Genomic DNA, 8676 nt, shown 5'->3' with positions numbered 1-8676 from the left:
TGGAGTGGTGCAGGGAGAACTGCTACCGCTGAAGATGACAACTTCCCTATTATCTTTACCAAGGTTCGAAGGGTAACTTTCTCTTTCCCCATTATGGTTTGACATTGGGAAATTATGGCAGACTTTTTCTTTTCTGGCAAGAATAGCATCATTTTCTCCGAATCTATAACTACCCCCAGGAATTCCATTACCCTTGAAGGAATGAGAACAGACTTCTTCAGATTGATTGTAAACCCAAGACACTGAAAGACATATAAAAGGGTATCCTTTGCCATGTCTATCTCCGACTGGGATTGCCCCATTATCAAAATATCGTCCAAATAAATGATCAAGCGAATAAATGTTCAGTCTCCTCAATAGGGCCATTGGAGCTTTTAGAAGCTTTGAAAATACCCGAAGCACAGGCATAGGAACTGATAGAGTTTTCTCTTCCAGTGAAACCTTACAAATATTTGAGACTCCTTTGCCAGAGGAATTGAGTAATACGCATCAGGTCCAAGTCCACCTTGACCATTAAGTCGTTTGGCTGGAGGAGATCCTTCAGAAGGTCCAGAGATTCCATCTTGAAGTGCTGGTAGGGTATGTATTGGTTTAGCCTTTTCAAATTGATCACATGTCAATATCCCGCATCCTTTTTCTCCACTACGAATATGGAACTCACAAACTGACCCCTTACTGGATGGACCTCCTGGATTGCCCTCTTTGAAGCATCTCCTTCACTTCGTTCTCCACTAGAATCATCTCCCCTGGTTTCAATGGATACATAGGGGGTATTGCGCTTTGAACAGGTTCCTCCATGAAGGGATCCTGAGTCAAAACTTCCCTGTTTGGCAGAAATTGTTGCACTTTCCCCACAGGACTTATGTGATGTTATGGTGTTACTGGGAACATCCCTTTGACCGCTGGATGACAGAATCTGAGGTTCTCTACCGGAATAAAATTTGAAAGAGAAATGTCTCTTACCTCCCCTAAACTGTGGCTGTTGTTGATTTTGCCAGCTTGCTGACTGCCCTCGACCGCGACCTGAACTGCACTGAAGCCGAGGGCCATGTTTTATCAATGTTGCGAAAACCTGTTCCTCTCGACATGTGACTTGCACGACCCCTGGGATATCCAGCGCCACGACCCCGTCTTGTGCCAGATGGTGCAGGTTTTGCATTCTCATTCTTTAATGCAGTAAATGCAGATTTCGCCTTACCACGTACTGAAATGTCTTCAGCTAATGCTCATCAAACGATGGACCAAACAAAGAGGAGTTTCCAGGGTCGTCCAATGTCTCTGACTGAGTTTTTAAAATCTCTTTGACAGCAGGTTGACTGCTAATCAGCTTAGACAACAGAGCTAGGCGTCTCTGATACGATATGTTATTGGATGTCTGGGCCAAAAGAAAGATACCTTTGTCAAACAGCCTACATGGCTCCTCAAAATCATCTTCCTGGCCTGCTTCGAGCGCTTCACGTCTAGCGTGTTCAAGATTGGATCACACACATAGCAAATCGGGCCAAAAACTGTCATAAGGTTGTCTTGAACAGTCTTTAATGTTTTATCAATATGGAGCGCATCAAATTTCCCATTCTCCTGTAACATTTCCTTGATGAGTGTCCAAGATTGGTACTTTCTTCATATTTATTGGAGGGTACTAATCCAGTACTCTCTCCTTAAGCTCCTTCTGATTAAGATGTTTAGACAAGTATTTGTTCACATACACTGCCTGGTCCTCTGCCAGCTCCCAAGCCTTAGCATTTTCTTCGATTAACTCAAACCTTTGGAGTTTCTTCTCCGGTCCAATGATTGAAGTATATGACTACTTGGATAGTGATTCTTACAATCACGGGATGATTGTTGAATACGAATTTGAAGAGCTGTATAAACTGACTTCCCAATTGCGTAACAATGGAAAGTATTTCAAATATAAGTCATTAATCCCCCCTCAAGTAACGAGGGAAGCGATTATTATCAAGTTTTTTTATAACAATAAGTGATTGATAGGGTAATAAAGGATTAAAACCACAAAGTATCACTTACGTTTCTACGGAAGATATGTTGTTTGTTGGACTTTGTTTGCGAGATAAAGCGAATAGAGGGGATGAGTGGGTTTGAGTTATAACTTTTATTTCTTGCCAGTCATGGCAGATATTCCAGTATTTATCTGGCGGAGATTTTATCATCATAAAATTGAAAAGTTAAAGTCAAAGTTGTCCACAGTGATTCTATCCTAAGTTCCAAATTCAAGTCATCTACACTCTGTGGAAGCCATGTTTAAGTGATAATTTCAAAGTTTAATTTCAAATTTTCTGGTATTCTTAAAGGGGAACTAAATTTTTTTTTTAAATACCAAAATCACATCACATACACTTCCAAGGAATGACCTCTGAAAAGTTTTTCTCTAAAAACTTCTCTATCAAAAGATATAGAGATCTTTTATGTTTACAGAAAATCTTATATTTTCTTTGGCAACGCGTATTGTGTTAGGGAAATAGGTCGAACCATCTGTTTCACGTAAAGTGTTAAGAAAGTAATTGGTAAAGCTCTAAAGATTTAATCCATATTAAGTAAAGATTGGAGGACTGGATCAAAAATTAAATGACTTTTTATGGTATACAAATCCTCTAAATGTCATGTGCCTAGTGGTCAATCATACTAAAATTGTTTAGTTCAGCTATAGGTATCCTTCGAGCTGGTATGAACAGAAGTTTTCCAAATTCAAATTTCTCATTTTATATGGCTTCCACAAAGTCCAGATGTCTTGGATTTGGAACTTTGGACGTCAATATCTTAGGATAGAATCACTGTTGACAACTTTGATTTGAATGTTTCAAATGCTTTTCATGATAGCTATGTTTTGACAAAGTTTCATTTTTTGTGCCGGAATCCCTTTGATTTAGTACCTTTAAATATTAAGCCACCTTAGTGCGTTTAAATTGACTTAGAAACAATAAGTATAAAAGTAGTTCAAACATGGTACTAACAAGCAACGGTAGATAGTTTTGTTTTAACAATTTCAGAGATGCATGCAGTCTGCCTTTTTAAGAGTTACATACCATTTGAAGGAAGAATAAAAAGTCGGTGTCAGTGAAGAGGATAAAGTTTGCCCGTTTATCGGTGAAAGAGCTATTTTGCGCGGTTTATCGGTTTTGGTGTAGTCCTGTACGCCCCCCTTACGGTAGCTGATAAAACTCATACACAAGATCTTCTTCTTTGTTTAAAAGATGCATCCTCGTAATCAATGGCTGAATCACACTCAAAATTGATCTTGAAAAAACTTTTAAGGTCATCAACCTCAAGAATACCAGTTGCGGTAAGTTCTGTGATCGTTTGGAAAGTTGTGTATACATTGCATGGTGTCAGAAAGTTTCAAGCCTTTCTTTAATTGATCAAGCGATAAAAAATTATTGTTTTGACAAACTCTTCTTTGGATACATCAACAAGTTCTGGAAGTCCAGCATCGAATCGTTCCATAACACTTGACATTAAACTATGGCTCTTTATCGGACGACTCCATAATTTGGGTCAATTTTGCCTTCAGCTCGTTGTCTGGAATCTCAACTATATGCTTTGGTGTTGCAATGATAAACTGACCCAAAAAATAAGAGACAGCATACCATACACAAAATATTCTCTAGTAGCCCGTACCCGTCGCAGCGATTTTTTTTGTACATGGACGGAAGTATCTTCGTTGGTCAGAAGTAGCATCGATGGTCGGAAGTATCTTAAACTTTGATTCCGGCGTTTTCGATGGTCGGAAGTATCCTTTCTCGACGGTCAGTATCAAAAGCGCACTTTTCCAAATTTACTGTGTCAGCTTTTTATCGAAAACAAACAAAATTACGTCCGTCAGTGGGGGTCTCAGTGATTTACTGCAGGAAATTCAAAAGTAATTTTTAATTACCTACAATACTGAAGAACTTTTTGCTGCTGTAAATGAACATTTCAACTTAGGGGCCGTCGACAAACGACTTTCCTTTTTTTAACGGCCTCAGGCCGTTAGGGTTCCAACCCCCTCCCCCTTGCTCTTAGCGGCCCAAGAATTTTCAAAAGTAAAATTATTCTTACAACCTTTTCAGGCTGTTGGTCTGACAGTTTCGAAGACAGGCGACGGAAACAGAAGTCAATAAATTGAATTTACTATTTAATAGTTTTTATTTAAATAATCTTAAAATTTTCATTCATCATTCAATCAATTATCGCAAAATTATGTCTCTCTACTTTTCTTTTAAGTCTCCTCTCTCCCCCTTTTCTCATGCGTGCTAACAGGAAAATGAGGCGTGGAGTACTTAAAGTAACAAAACGATGGAGGGTGAGAAAGAAACCATTGCAGTGAAATTTCGCAACTCCGTAGAGCCAGTAAAATATTCAAATCTTCACTATTTGTGTTTGTTGCTCCTTAGTAGTCGAGTTTGATTTCGGAAAATTTGAATGTTTTAATTGAGTTCAGTTTTAAAGATGAGTGGAAAAGATGCAAAGCCTAAGCGAAAAAGACAATTAACCTTGTTCAATACATTTGCACGAGAGAAAACGAATGAAAATGTCATTTATAAGAAACCTAACAATGATTATGAATGCTTCAAAATAAAAAGCCTCGAATGACGGATAAGAAAATTTTGACTGACGAGTCCAATTAACTCTGGAGGGAAGTGTCGAAAGAAGAAGGTAAAAAGGAGTGCATTAAAGAATTTTTAAAAGTGAAATCTTGTGAACAGCCATCCGTGAGGTAAGAGTACCACTTTTATGCACCCCTGTCTTTTTGGGTTTTTTTTTTTGCCTTTAATGGGTGAAGATTTAAATTCTTTTGTTCAATGGTCGAAAATTCCGTGTCTCTCCCCCTAAAGTAAAAATCTGTTATGTGTAATGTGTTTAAAATCAAATGGCCTCAAGGTTTCAAAAGATGAGTGGGGGCGTGCGTATTTCCTTTGATAAGCACTGTTTTCGAATGCGCGAAGTCTAAATGGTCTAAATTTAAAGAGTTTTTTTTGGTCTAAGCCCTCTGAGTATGAGAAAAATGTGCTGCTAACCAGAGGAAAACCATATCCTATTAGCAAAGTGACCAGAGCTTTTTTTCGGGTTTTAATTTAAGATATGACCATGCGGGTTATGAATTGAGTGGCATTGATGATTCCGTCGTGAGAACCAAAAAACCTCCCGTTTTTCACAAAACAGCGTCATCAGAAAGATCGTCTGCACAAGAACAACTTTCCAGCAGTCAGGAAGTAGCACCAACTAGTGATTCATACCAGAACCAATTCTCGATAAATTGCCAGACGTATGTGAAGTCACCAGCCAAAAAACTCTATCGTCTAATGTCTTTGCTCAAAGGTTTTTCGTTGAATTCGCAAAAATGTATTGTCCTTCACTTGTCACTGATGACGTTCTCAACAACACGTCCTTAATTGACGCCATTGCTTGTTCTGGACAGCTGATAGTTGATTTTTCAAAATCGTACGATAAATACAAAACGACTCAGGGAAGGTTAAACACGACTTTTGAATTATATAAGATTTCTTCGGAAGTTCTGAAAAACATTGAGGCTCTAAAGGAAACTTTAAAACAAGCTGCTACAATCATAATTTCTTTAAGTGCTGGACTGAGTGCCTTCACAGTATCTGCTAAGAAAAAAAAGGGAGTTCTAAAAACCATCTTACTTGAATGTACGTCTGTTTCAAATAAGATAATGAAATCTTGTTTGGGATTTTAAGAATTATTTAAAAAGATAATGAAATAATGAGAATTGCGCATTTTAAACATTTTCGATGACTATCGAGACAAATTTAATACACAATTTTTGGTGTTTTTTAGTACATCTATAACCATTGATAGTAGCAATGAATAAAATAATGTTGCGCTAGACAATGGAATTTTGGGACTGTAACGCGATGAAGTTTATTTGAGAATTTTGATATATTTTAGCTAAAGATTTAAAATAATTATTCCAAGAAAAAACATAACAAAAAAACAAACAAACTAAGATACGAGATTAGAAACAAAATAAGGCTTTATATTACAGACATGCTTGTTTATTTTTATGTTATAGGTTTGCAAAAATTTTATACTTTGATTGAAGTAACTGGTTTTCGAAGATTAGCTTTGAATTACCATATTTATGAGAATTGAAACGAAACTTTGGATTGAGTTCTTCAATTTTGAATTTCCATCAATCGACAATAGAATTAAGATTTTGAAACTACAATACAATTCGAATTCTATATCAGAGGTTGCTTTTGTCCTACTACTAACAACGAATTTTTCTAATTTGTGAACTAATTTTTTTTGAGACGCACTTTATTGATTTGAATGTACTCTCTTGGTTAATTTTGCATCTAATGTATGAGTCATTGATAAACGCACATCCAAATGGTGAAGAAAAAAAACGAAAATACAAAAGGAAAATAAATGATCGTGCGAAAAAGAAAAAGAAAAAGACAGACTTAAAATTCAAAAAAAAATCAAAACACGAAAAAAAATTTTTTGAGAAAACATATTTACTAGGATTATTTACTTGTAATTATCGCCAAGTATTTTGATTTTACTTAGGATTACTTTTGTTATTTTAATATAACTTTAAAATCCAGTCTGGCTGATACCAAATGATGATTTCTCTTGGTTAATTTTGCATCTTATGTATGGCAACATTTACATTTTTGAGTAATTAATAAACGCACATCCAAATGAAGAAAAGAAAATGAAAATACAAAAGGAAAATAAATGATCGTGCGAAAAAGAAAAAGAAAAAGAAAAAGACAGAATTAAAATAAAAATATCAAAAATATCAAAACACAAAAAAACCTTTTTTGATGATTACATTGCATGTATATTGGAGATAATGGTGTTGTAGCATTACCAATTGATAAACTTATATTCTTATACGAGCGCATGAAATTTTCGCACCCGCTTTCTGGAATTCCGTGTAACAGATTTGGCCCCGGATACCAATTCTCACCTTCATCATATTCAAACTGTGTCCGAATAACGAAGAACCTAAGAAATAAAGTGGGGAAAAACACTCAACATATGATGCAAAATGAACTTAAAAAGAAAGACGACGTCATACAAAAACTGAACAACGAGGTCAACACCAACACCAAAACCCGTGATTCCATCAAAAATGATCTCAAAATTTTTCTGGCAGAAAAACTACAAGAAATGGAAGAAAAGACAAGAACCATGATAAAGGAAGAAATCAAGCACACAACAGAAATAATGACGGAGACATCAAATAAAACATACGCCGAAATTACTAAGAAGCACAAAGAAGACTTAAGATCTGCCGAACAACAAAAACGGAAGGAAGAAAGTGAAAAGAAAGACATAGACTCTAGAAAACTGAATATCATCGTTCACGGGTTTCTCGAATATTCAGGCCCAGATAAGGAAAAAGAAGAAAATGGAAAAAAATATGACATATTTCGGTTCCGAGAACTCCTGGAGGACATCAATGTTCCAGAAATAAATGTTACCCACCACAGATTAGGAAACAGAAAAACAAAAAACGGCCGTCCTCTTAAAGTCACCCTCCAAAGTCAGCATGACAAAGATCTTATCATGAAGAATTTACACATGCTGAAAGAAACTTGTTTCTTTCAGGTAAGTATTACGGAAGATTTACAATCAACGAACGGAAAAAGATAAAGGAGATGCACGAACAAGCAAAGAAACTTAACAATAAAGACTTCAACTGGCGCGTTAGAGGAAGCCCAAGAACAAAACTACGAATCGTTAAAAAATTACAAAATCAAACAAATATATCTTCAAATTATAATGAACCGCAAAAATACACTACAGAAGAAATCGTCAGCGATTGGGCATCAACAGATGATGTAGACTATTCGTCTACAGATGATGATGAATAATTCATTTTGTAAATAGGCAGTCGAACTCTATTAGCTTTAAAGCTAGTACATATTTGTACACTTTTTTTCGACTTTAAAGAATATACACATTAACATTAACATCACATTGCTTCCGTTACAAGCAACCTTTTCTAGCTGAACGAAGTGTATGAACTTTTCACACTAGTATTCCGTCATTATGCAGTTTCCAGATGACGATTTTTAATTTCATCACGTTGCTTACGTTACGAGCAGCCTTCTCTAGCTGAACGAAGTGTGTGAACTTTTCACACTCGTATTCCGTTATATCACGAGCGACCTTTCCGGTCCAACGCTTTCTTACGACTACTATGTTCGATTAAGCCGTGGAGAATGTCATGGGACACTTCCTTGAGGAGAACCTGACACTTTCTTGGGACAAGAAAAATTCAACCAGTGGAGAATGTCAGCTGGAGCTTAAAGCCAGCTGGCCACCCCATAAGAAAGTGGCTCAACCAAGACCAATATCTTATATAACGATCGACGATTAAATCTTACGCAAATGCTGAAACATGCTGAAATTATATCTTATATAACGATCGACGATTAAACCTCCGCAAACATACAAATGAGATACATACTCCAGGGGATTAAGGCGGGGTCAAAATGCTTGCAACGTTACAAAGCATTTTCAGTAGCTCATTTTGGGCTAAAACGAAGCGTATAACTAAGAAGAATAAGATTTAGTCTAGGCAGATGTTTTTTTACTTTGAAATTTTGCGTAATTCGCAAAAATCCTTAATTTTGCGCTTTTTTGATGACGTCATAAAATTTGAAATTCCAATAACTTTTGATAGACTCATCAAAATAATTT

This window comes from Clytia hemisphaerica, unplaced genomic scaffold (genome assembly GCF_902728285.1).
Source record: "Clytia hemisphaerica strain Z4C2 unplaced genomic scaffold, Clytia hemisphaerica genome assembly, whole genome shotgun sequence".
Classification (NCBI taxonomy): domain Eukaryota; kingdom Metazoa; phylum Cnidaria; class Hydrozoa; order Leptothecata; family Clytiidae; genus Clytia; species Clytia hemisphaerica.
This window is presented reverse-complemented; position numbering follows the sequence as displayed.